This window comes from Nannospalax galili, unplaced genomic scaffold (genome assembly GCF_000622305.1).
Source record: "Nannospalax galili isolate Female #2095 unplaced genomic scaffold, S.galili_v1.0 scaffold652, whole genome shotgun sequence".
In the NCBI taxonomy this organism is placed as follows: Eukaryota; Metazoa; Chordata; class Mammalia; order Rodentia; family Spalacidae; genus Nannospalax; species Nannospalax galili.
Window position 1 is genome coordinate 1,138,126 of NW_008332152.1, and position 12,070 is coordinate 1,150,195.

Sequence of the window (12,070 nt, forward strand, 5' to 3'; positions counted from 1 at the left end):
AGACAAGAAGAGCTGCCGAGGGAGGTCTTAAACTTTCATCCCTAGAGCGAGGCTCCGGATTCTCAGAGAGGAGGAGGAAAAGCACCTTCTCTCCAACCTGGGCTTGGACCAAGGGCTGCTGCTCTGTGGAGAGACTGCCATCTGAGACCTGCTGCAAGTGAGCAATCAGACTGTTTATTAGGTAGACACACATTGTCAAAAGACAAAACTACAGCGAATTTAGTGTAAAGGTCAAGTTGTCTGGGTGGGGTGTTTTGTTTTTTCTGTGCTGGGGATGGAGGTCCAGGGACTTGCACAGGTTTAGCACACTCTCTCAATGAGCCACAGCCTAGTTCTAAATAGCTTTTATTTGGGAACCAATCCATACCTCATTAATATAAAATAATACATGTCCTGATTTGCTGAGCAGCAGAGGTTGACTTTGTAGACAGAAAAGGGCTGAGTAAGGCAGAGGCCACACTGAGGAGCAGCTTTCTTGCCCAGGTTAAACAGAGGGGACCTCCTTTATTCACTGGCTCAGGTGGGCTGGAACCTCCTGGTTTTTTAGGAAAAATGGCCCACCTCAAAGTTCAGTTTGATGACATGGCCCTAACCTGAGTGACTGGTTTGCTGGTGTCCAGTACAGAAAATTGCTCCAAACCAGAGGCCTCTTAGAACTGTGTTTAACAGGACTGTGCCATCTCATTAATGAACTGATGGGGGATTACTAAGCTATATTACAGTTGTACCTAAATAATCAGCCTGAATCTAAGCATTAGTTTTAATAGCCAAGAGTGTACTAGAACCCAAGAGCTCATTCCTTCATATAGCTCAGAGAACTATGTTCCCAAGCCCAGCCCCACCCGTACTTTTATTCAAAACCCTTTCTCCAGCCTCAATTGGGGAAGCACGAGTTTGGATCCACCCTTATCTTATCAGAGAATCTTGCCCTTTGATCCCTGTGCCTAAAATATCTCAAACAGTATACACTGCATTCAGCTTTGATTTACTATTTGAAGCACTCCCACATTCATTCATTATCTTGGGTGGAGGGCAGATTGAGTAGTTAGGAATCAAGGTCAAGTGCCCAAGTCAGGAAGTTTGTTTGCATTAGAAACAGTATTTTTTTTTTTTAGTTGCAAGATTAAATAAAAGTCAATAATCCAAATTTTGTCCATTTTGTAAAAGCTATTTCCTCAAATCATGCCTTTCCCTTTAAATGGTACCCATCTTGATCCCCGCTGCTGTTCCTGTAGTGAGATCACTTTGAGGCTAATATTGCACTGTTTTCTTATTTTTTCATTCCTTTATTTAATGATACAGGGTCTCATTAAGTTGCCCAGGCAGGCCTTGAATCCAAAGTGTTTCTGCATCAGCCTCTTGGGGAACCAGATTGCCAGCCTCTGTTAACAGCCCTGGCTCTGGCAGTTTGTAGAACGTGTCAGGTACGTTTTCTCTTATTTTAACCCTTGTCTTTACATCTAAAGTATGTATATTTTAGACAACATGTAGATTAAATAAGTCCATCCATGGTACATCACTGGTACACACTTGCCTGGTGTGTCCATTTCTCTTCCTGCTGTTGTGGTGATGAAGAAATATTCTGATAATACCAACCAAGGGTTAGCTCACAGTTCAAGATCCAGCCCCAAGAGGGGAAGTCAAGGCAGCTGGACTTGGAGCAGCTGCTCACATTATGTCTGCAGGTAGCAGAGAGCAATGACTGTGCACTGCTTGGCTTTCTCCTTTTACACAATCCAGGATCCTCTGCTCAGGTCCCGCCCACATGAACAAAATCAAGAAAATCCCCAACAGACATGCCAGAGACCTTTCTCCAAGGTCTGTCAGGTTAACATTTAACACTGACCAGCACACTGTAAGAAACATTAAATATTAGTCTTTCAAACTCTATAAAACTTAGAACTTGGTTTATGACAGGAATTCTAATCTTTTAATCCCACCACACCCTCTAAGACTTTTGCTTAAGGAAGGAAAGGCCATGGTGCGTTCCTGAACCTGATGGCCTGGGGCGGTAGAGCTCTTCTCTCTTCTGGCTGAATCTTTTAAACTAGCCAACACTGAAAAATTGTGACATTATGTAGATTTTAGACAACATGGGGAAAAGACAGCACTGTTGCATTAGGGATAAATAATAAAATCCTACCAGCTTCCAGGCCCACGTGCTGGGTGACAGGCCACGTAACCCACCCTTTGTGCAAAAGTCAAGTCTGCCTTTTCTTTTGTCCTCCCATTCTCTGAGCACTGATGAGGTCCTTGGACCTCAGACTTTATTTCTAACTGATAGGTAAAAATGTTGGGAGAGTGGACAGCACGAGGAGGCAGCAAGGCACAGATGGAATTCTCAGCGGGATACAGCTTTATTTCGCACGGGACACGTTCCCTCGGGGAAGGGAAAGATGTCAGGGAAGGGAAAGATGTCAGGGAAGGGAAGGGAAAGATGTCCAGGAAGGGAAGGGAAGGGAAAGATGTCCAGGAAGGGAAGGGAAGGGAAAGATGTCCGGGAAGGGAAGGGAAGGGAAGGGAAAGATGTCAGGGAAGGGAAGGGCAGGGAAGGGAAAGATGTCAGGGCGGACTTTATATATGGGGGCTTTAGGGTGTAGAAGGGGGGAATATTTGGGGGAGAAATCAGGGAGGGGGAAGCAGGAAAAGCAGGTAGGATTAGGGTCTGGAAGTGTTTACTTTTTCCCTCTTAAGATAAGAGAAAAGCTGTTGTGATAAACAACTTCTAAAATCTCTGGTTATCAGGTAGAATCTGCTTATCTTATCTTTGGAGATCAGAGGAAAGGCAGGCTGCTTCTCAGCAGAGTTTGTTTCCCTTGACTTCAAAGGTCAAGGTGAGGTCCCTGTTGGGGAGGGGGGAAACTGCTGCTGTTTGGAACCCTAACACTAACAATACCCTGGCTTCAAATTACAGTAACACACACTGCCCCACAGCATCCATAAACCATTAAACAGGATGGCATTCTTGAATGCTTTGAAGTAAACAAAAATATGAGATGTATTGTTATAACTCATTCGTGGCGTTACTACATCAATATTACAAAAATCTGACTTAAATTTAGTTTTTAAGAGTGGTCCCAAACTTGGAGGACACTCATTCCCCCACATATCCATTTGAACCCTCTGTCTCTTGGAACTGTGCTGATGAACTATGTCTGGAGTTCTGTCCCTGAACTGTCCTTGAGTCAGACCCTACTGGTGATTTTATTAAAAATGGTTTTTCCAGCTTCCACTGGGGAAGTGCACGCTTGACTCCACCCTACCTCAGTAGCCCAAGAGCCTTTCAATCTCTAGATCTAGAATCTCATTCACCCAAGGCCAGATGTCCTTCCCAATCTTCTCTGTGTGCAATGAAGTTGGGTGTGTCCTATTTCAGCACTTTGATATGTTATGTTAATTCTCAAGAATACCCACATTTGGTCATAATCTTTTGGGTGGAGTACCAAATTGAAGTTGCCAAGGAAACACCCCAGTCATATACCCCATCATAAGGCACAAGTTCATAGAGTTTGCAAAGGTTAATTAAAAGACATTGGTCTAGGTTATGCCCATTTTATAAACATCATTCCTGCACTCACTGGCATAGGATCGCACAGTGGACAGGGAACACCTTGGACCGGAAAGACAGAATAAGGAGGAGAGGCTGGGGCTGGAGAGCTGGCTCAGCAGCTAAGAGCACCTGCAGAGGGGGAGCAGCTCCCAGCACCCACATGACCACTCACAACTGTCATAGCTCCAGTTCCAGAGGATCCAGCGCCCTCTTCTGGCCTCCATGGGTACTGCATGAGCATGGTGCACATATACACATATAGGCAGAATATTAATACACATAAAATAAAAATAACACTTTTTTTGAGTTCCTTGGTCAAAGGTAATGCTGTATGTAATAGCAAGCAGGCCTGTCATCAAGTTTCTGCCTTGACTTCCCTCAGTGATGGACTGACTTGGAACTGTAAGTTGAAATAAACCCTTTCCTCTCCTAAAAAAAACAAATAACACTTTTTAAAGAAAAGAATTAAAAGATACAATGGAAAAAATACTTAAAGATGACAAGCTTTCACACTTTATACATATATGGAGATGGGGTGTTCTGGGGAATAAACTCTGAGCGTGGGGAGGGGTGTGGTGTGTAGTGAGGTACGTATGTGGGGGGGCAGGGTGAATGTGTGTATGGTGTGGTCTGTATGTGTGTATGTATGTGCCATCAAACTACCCCTCAACCTGAATACAGTCTTGAGTTTATCTTCAATATGAAATACTTGCTTGTGATAATTGCTCCAATAAAGGAGTGACCGGTGTGATGGTTGCCCGTCTATAATTCCAGCTGAGGAAGGAGAATTGAGACCAGCCTGGGCTACACAGTGAGGGCCCATCTCTATCAATCAGTCATTTATCAGAACTCTACAGTCGAGGTTCTATGCTTTAAAAGTCTCATCCTGCCCCTCCAATTCTGGTCTCTCCGCTCCCCTCCTCAGGCACTGGGACACGGGCGGAGTAAACTGTCTGAATTTGCTGGCATGAATGCAGATTGAAGCCTGATCAGCTGAAAGGCATTAAACAATCGATGGGGCATTGGTCAAACTGACTCTTAGAAAATTGGCATTTTGCAAGGTAGGAGGGAAGGCACCGGCCAGGAAGAGGCCTGGGAGTCGTCCTTACAGGCTGGGGGGCTCCCGGGGACACTGAGGATGGGAGTGGCTGGGGGGCTCCCGGGGACACTGAGGATGGGAGTGGGGGTTCTGCTCTTCAGTGCCTGTGAGCTGTGTCCTGTAGGACAACACAGCCAAAGCTCAGTGTCACGGAGCTGAGGCAGGGACACAGGAATGACTGGGTCCTCTGCCGTGGCGCTTCAGAAGGAGGGGCAGACCTGGCTGGGAGCACACTGTTGGGAGAAAGACCAGGACAGGCTGCTTAGGGATGACTGTGTTCACTCAGCTGCACCAAAGGAGCTTGGGAAACAAGAGCACTGTCTTCCTCAGGGAGAACAAAAATGTGCATACTACACACAGATACACATTCACCACACCCCGCCCCCACACCCCACACACCCCACCCATTCATACCACCCACCCACACACACATGCTGATTTACCACACAACACATCACACACACACCACCCCACACCACCCACGCTGGGTCCACCACACAACATATAGACTACACGACACCCCCCCACCGCACGCTCACACACATGCGCACACACACACACGCACGCACGTGCGCACACACGCTTACACTCACACACACACACACGCACACACCACTTCTGTCTTCCCCAGGTTTTCTGCTTTCTCGACCTCAAGGAATGGATAGGAGGATTGCTGCCCTGTTTTCCCTGTAGCGCTGTTCTGTCCTGCAGCTGCGGTGGCCTGAGAAGAGCCTGGTCTTGGCCTGTCATCCCTGCAGAAGATGCCAGTCCCCAGTGACTGAAGGCAGATACACGGGCCTCCATCCACCCAAAGGCTCCCACAGGAGACATATTTTCCAATTCTTCCATTAAAAGAGAATTGTAACGCCAGATGTGGTGACTCACCTATAATCCCTGCACTCCAGAGGCCCAGACGAGATCATGAGTTCCAGGTCAGCCTAGGGCTACATAGCAAGGCCTTTTCACAAGTATGGTGGTACACGCTTTTAATCTCAGTTCTTGAGAGGCAGAGGTAGGAAGATCTGAGTTTAGGGCCAGCCTGGTTTACATATGGAGATCCAGGCCAGCCAGGGATACATAGGGAGACCCTGTCTGAAAAATATTAAATAGAATTAAAAAATATGCTGGGGATGCAGCTCGGTTGGTAGGGTGCCTGCCCAGTATGGACAAAGCCCTGGGTTTGATCCCTGGCATCAAATAAAACAGGGCATGGTGGCACGTACCTGTGATCTCAGCACTCAGAAGGTTGAAGCAGGAGGATCAGAAGTTCGAGGTGACCCTTGACTACATAGTGAGTTCAAGATCACCCTGGGTTCCATGAGACCCTGTCTCAATAAACTAAAAAAGAGGATTGTTTCCTCATCACAGAGATTCCTTTCTTTCCATAAAGTGTTGTCTGTTAAAATGTAAAACAGGAGGAAAACAGACAGAAAAAACCCCAAAGTGTGTCCTGACTTCCTCTGAGAAGCAGCAAAATGAGAGAGAGGTCCAGGGGGAAAATGGAAGGTTCATCCCGGTCATCTTTGAATATTTGGAAGTGAGAGTGGTTCAGAGGAAGAACAGGTCATCATTGGACTGGAAATTTTCTAACCACTTAAAAAAACACAAAGAACAAATAGAGTCAGGCCTGGTGCACCTCCTGTAGTCCCAGCACTCAGGAGGCTGAGGCCAGCCAGAACTACATAGAGAGGCTGTTTCATGAACTCCTTCCCTGTGGCAATTTAAACAATGCCTGCTTCCCCACCCCCCAGAAGGACAGCAATGAGCCAAAGTTCGATTCCGCCAAAGTCTAACTCAGTGACACCCAGTAAGAAGAAACCCCATGGGTGGGGAAGAGTGCTTGTGGGAAAGTGCCAAAGGGGCCCACAGGGCCCTGGTCATTCTCTCTGCTGCCCCAGGCCTGCCCACATGGCAGTGGCTCCTCTGGAGGATCGGACACTCAGGCTCTGCCTCAGGCACTGAAGAGCTCGGTCTGCCCAAAAGTGGTTGGTTAAGTCACTTTGAAATGTTTCCAAACACTGACGTCTTTGGCTCCCTGCATGACATATGCTTTGCTGTCATATGAATTTGGAGGGAAGTCTACCTCCCTTGGGAAAGGTCACCTCATACTCCACCAGACCCCACAGGGAGCCACTGGCCTCAAGGTCTGGACTCAGCACATTTATGAATCTAAGATTGTTAGACACTCAGAGCTCCAGCAGTGGCAAGACTGGCCTTCCAGCTGATCTCAGAAGCTTCCTGTCCACACAGCTCCACTCTATAGCATCGGACCTCCTGTACCTCCCTGCCTGCTGGCTGCACCCATCTCAGTCCTGACATCTCTCAGAGCCTGGTCCACTCAGACCCAGCAGGAGGAGAGTGGGGCTCACTGGCTGTGAGGTTCTCTTCTGTCCAGGTCCCCGGGAGGCTTGTCTCTTTATTCGCTCTCTTTAAAGAAGTCTCTTTGTACAGCAGCAGGCCATGGCACTAGGGAAACCATGTTTAGCTGTCTCCTAAAACAGGGCTCTACTGGGCTTACCTTAGCGGTGGAAGCACATTGCCTCATCGAGGGACGGAGCAGGAGCATGTGGCTTTCACAGGCTTACCACGCCCACCAAAGGTGCTCCCTCAGGCCCTCAGTTCTTACTGCCCTCTTGCAGGAGAGTACACTGATGTTTCTAGACTAGACAGCACTGCAGCTCAGGGCCAGGACTAGTCTCAGGTCAGGCACTCCCCACCAGCACCTTCTGAGAAGACAGTCCTCTGGGAATGGCCACCTGCAGTTAGAGGTCAGTCTTACAGGAGGGGGGGAAATGTGGAGCCCAAACCAGGGAACAGTGCCTCCCACCTTCCATCGGGGTCCTCCCACATCAATTAAGACAGTCTAGACAATCCTCCACAGACACACCCATAGTCAACCTGATCTAGACAATCCCAGGTGATTGTGGCAAATTGACAAACCAATTATACCGATCACACCCAAGGACCTCATTTGAGTGGACTCTACGGATTTGTCCTTTTGTGTCTGGCTTATTGTGCTCAGTGTCTTGTCCTCTGGGTACTGCTGTGGCACGCTGTCAGTGTCCCCGTCCAGGCCTGAAGGGCAATCCCGTGTATTCTTGTCCACTCACCAACACACACTGAGGCTCTTCTACCTCCTGCTGTATGAACATAGGGTGAGGATACGTTCAAGTGTCCCAGGCCACCCAGCCACCGCCCTCCTCAGGGCCGCTCCAGACCTACAGATCCATCCTTCTCCCCCGTCTTTGGAGTCTGTGTAACCGTGCAGCCACAGCTGTGCTGTCATTAGCCACGTCTGTAATCTGAATCCTTGGTGAAGACGGCCAGGTCTGCCTGTCACACAAGGCCCCAGAAAGAGCAGAAAACCACCAGGTTTAACACTCAGTATGATGAGATAATGTAAAATATCTCATTAATTTTTATATCAATTACATAGTGAAATGATAGCACTTTGGTCATATTGCTTTAATTAAAATGCTTATTGGAATTAATTTCTCCTGGGTTTTCGCTGTTTAATGTGGTTCTGAGAGCACTCTGGCATGCCTCGCCTGCCACTTGCAGCTCACGGTACATGCACAGACAGTGCTGCTTACACACCTGCAACTTGACCCTAGGGCACTGGAACACAAGGTGGGAAGTTTAAACATGGGGTAGGGGAAACAGAGATTGACTCAGGAGAGAGTCAGCTGGGCAGACAGCAGGTGCAGATCTGGCCCTCACCTCGCCGTATGGGATGGCACACACGGGATGGGGTGCCAGGAGTGAGACCAGCCACTATCCAGTGCTGTATGAACCCCCTCCACCCTTCCATTCCCTCACCCCACTTCCAGTTCCAAGTCTACAAGGACAGAAGACAGAAGTAGATGGTGCTGGACACCTAGGATGGTCCCGCGGTACCCTTGACGTCACACAGGACCAGAGTCCCTCCCAGCTCTGCTGAGGGGACACCATCTGTCCTACCCACCCTCTACCCAGTGCCTCCCAATCCCAGAACTGCTCTAGTGAGGGAACAGTAGGATGACAAGTTAATGAAGCGCTTGTCACACACTGGGACTGCTAGAGCACTGAGGGTGGCAGCAGCTGTCCCACCCCTGACCCCACCCTCCCCAGACCCACCTGCAACAAGATGGGGCAAGGAGAAGATATGGCAGAGAAGCCCATGACAAAACATGGCCCCCGTGGATATGGTACAAGGCAGTACTCTGAGGCCAGGCGTGTCTAACCAGGGCTTTTAAAAAAAATATTATTTTATGTGTACGAGTGTATTGCCTGCATGTATGTGAGTGCACCTATGTCGTGCAGTGCGGCGGAGATCAGAAGAGGGCTTTGGATTTTCCTGGAACTGGAGTTGATGGTTCGTAGCTGCCATGTGGGTGCTGGGAATCGAACCTGGGTCCTCTGCAAGAGCAGTCAGTGCTCTTAACCACTGAGCCAACTCTCCAGCCCCTAACCAGACCTTTCACTGACCCCTGCTATCCTTATGCAAAAGAGAAAGTCATGGGTCATTACATAGCATTATCTGTATCTCCTGTTCAAGAGCAGATGACTCCAATAATGCTACACACACACACACACACACACACACACACACACACACACACACACACACACACCCTAGAAACAGTGATGATGGTGAGCCTGTGTGACTGTGCATGCCACAACACTGTGGAGCTTAATCAGGGTTAGAGGAGCAGAACTCCCTCACCTGTCCTGTGACGCCCCATACCAGCTCACAGGTCTCCACTGGTTATGGGTGCGCAGTGCTCTGTATGTCTTGATATCGATGCCCCATACCAGCTCACAGGTCGCCACTGGTTACAGGTACACAGAGTTCCATACATCTTGATGATATGCCACACCAGTTCATGTTTATGTTTGACAGCGGGACAACATGACCATTTAGGAAGACACTAGTAGGTTACCCTCTAGAGAGGATGACTTCCTCAGCCATGGGTGTAGAGTACCAGGCATGAATTCTCTCCTGTGGAGCAGGCCTCAAACTCTCAAATGCTAGACTAAGTGTGCACCACCACGCCTGGCTAAAGCTGATCTCTTAACTGTATGAAGAGAGTAGCTGCGTTTCCTACGAGACAGGGACAGAGTCACAGCTGCCCCTTCTCAGCATTGAAAGCTGTAAGCCAGGGCAGCCAGCTGATTAGAGGCACAGAAACTGACAAAAGAGGAGCAAAGCTATAGGCAGATGACAGGGTGGTGTCTGGATAGCCCAAGGTATGGATGATAAAACCAACTTGGTGAAGAGGCTGGATAAGATTAAGAGACAAAAAGCCAACAGTCCTGATATACGAGAGGAAGTGGATGAAGTGGAGGAAAAGCCCATTTACAACAGCCACGAGGGAGACTGCTGAGGAATAGATTTAAGAGACATGCAGACCTCTACGATGGTATTTTATAGTCCTGAAAGGCACAAAACTCAAGTTGAGGAAACGGAAACGCTTCCTGGCCTTGGGTAGCAGGGCTGGACATCAACGCAAGTTTTCTCCAAACACACTCAGCATTTGCTGTTCTTCCGGAGGACTGGAATTTGGTTCCCAGTGCCTACATCAAGTGGCTTACAACTTCCTGTTTTTCTAGTTCCAAGGTCTCCAATGCCCTCTTCTGGCCTCACATAGACACTACACATAAATAAAAATTTAAAAATAAATCTTAAGTTTGAAGAAGCCCCTCTCCAAACCTTTATTTTTAATTATTTTAAATTATTTTTATTTTTATGTGTATGAGTGGTTTGTCTGCATGTTCATAAGTGCACTCACGTTGTGCAATGCCCAAGGAAGTCAGAAGAGGGTGTCAGATCCCCTAGAACTGGAGTTATGGAAGGTTGTTTGTTGTTATGTGGGTGCTTGGAACCAAACCTGGGTCCTCTGCAAGAGCACCCTGGTCTCCATAATGAGTTCCAGGCCACCTGGGGCTACAAGGAGACCCTGTCTCAAAAAGATCATATATGGAGCTAGAGAGATGGCTTAGCAGTTAAGAGCACTGACTGCTGTTGCAGAGGACCCGGGTTTGGTTCCAAGTACCCACATGGTGGCTAGCAACTATCTGTAACTCCAGTTCCAGAGGATCCAACACCTTCTTCTGACCTGTGGGCATTGTACAGCATGGGTGCACTTACACACATGCAGGCAATACATTCATACACATAAAATAATATTTTTAAAAGACTCTACATATATTAGTAGATTTACAGGCTACTTGGGGAGAAAAGTCATCAATGGTCTTACCCAGTCCTGGACACTACAAGCTACAATGCCCACTTGCCAGGCAGGATGGACCTGCTGGTGCAATAGTGGCACAAGTGTTGTGGGCGTGACCAAACCCTTCCTGGGAGGCAGAGGCAGGTGGATCTCTGTGAGACTGAGGTCAGCCTGGTCTACAAGTTGCAGGTCAGGTCAGCTGGGGCTACAGGGAGACCCTGCCTCAAAAAGAGAGAAAAAGAGAGCAGCTTTAAGTCTGAGGCAGATACCACGTGGCACACCAGGAATGTGTCCAACTGCCTGATGTAAGCAGAGGCATCTTTCTGCTGTGATTACGGACTGGGGACATCTTAAGTTCTTAATTTTGTTCCTGCTCAAAGCAAGCTTCCTCTCTAGGGACCCTCACTTTGCAGTGTTACAAAGCCAGGCTCGTTTGGCCAAGTTTAGCCAGGCCAGTATGCAAGAGATTGCCATCCCCCCTCCTAAGCCAGTTAAGGACGAGACTCTGCTGAGGTCAATGGTTCTACAATCCGAAGACCAGGTAACGTCAATCTCTTGGCCTTGTGAAACAATCCACCTGTGCTAAAAATGCTAGGTGTCAAGAGGCTTTTGAGGGTTATACAAGCCACTTAGTGTCTTTCCCTGGATTCCACTCGAGGAGCGTGCTGAGCCAGATGCTAACAAAAGAAGCTTCGCATCCATCCATCCACCTAACGGTCTGTATGTGCTGCTGACCTTCAAAGCTCAGGAGAAGGCTCATCCCTGGGACTTACAGAACTTTCACAGCCACCACTGTCCTGGTGCCCTGACCCACAGGGCTTGATGGGCGCAGCACATGGCTTCCTGGAGTCTCTGCTCTGGCTTCCTGGCTTCCCCTCTCCTGAGCAAGCACCCCGAGAGGAGCCGCAAAAGCTGCCTGCAATTTCAGACTTCAACCTTTTGCCACGGAACTGGAGCCAGCAAGGCTTAATAGCAAATGTAGGGCTTGTAATGTTCTGCTTCAAAAGTTGACAAAGCTTACAGGAGGCACTGAGCACCGCTCTGCTTTCATTGCACAGTAGGAAAATCGGCTTGCAAGTAATAGTACAGAAGCACACGCTCAGTAGCCTTCACTGTGGAGACCAGCATCCCCACCTCTCTGCTCCGGCCCTCTGTCAGTATGCCCAGCACAACTGTCTGGGTTCCATGCTTCCAGGCAAGGCCGTTCTA

The 12,070-nt window shown here is 48.4% G+C and overlaps 1 protein-coding gene across 7 annotated transcripts in view; it reads right to left on the reverse strand.

Moving 5' to 3' along the window:
- Wdr4 (WD repeat domain 4) overlaps positions 1–12,070 on the reverse strand; it is a 42,370-nt gene that overhangs the window by 2,352 nt on the left and 27,948 nt on the right. The window contains exons 12-15 of one of the 7 annotated variants that reach the window (XR_003848610.1): positions 7,872–7,978; positions 7,599–7,789; positions 5,263–7,405; positions 3,539–3,979 (exon numbers count right to left, since the gene is read on the reverse strand). The exons of 1 other annotated variant lie outside the window; for it this stretch is intronic. The gene's annotated coding sequence lies outside the window, so the exon portion shown is untranslated. Of the gene's footprint in view, positions 1–3,538; positions 4,883–5,262; positions 7,406–7,598; positions 7,790–7,867; positions 7,983–12,070 lie in introns of those variants that run through there. 5 more of the 7 variants (XR_003848609.1, XR_003848614.1, XR_003848612.1 and 2 more) reach the window with 5 other exon arrangements.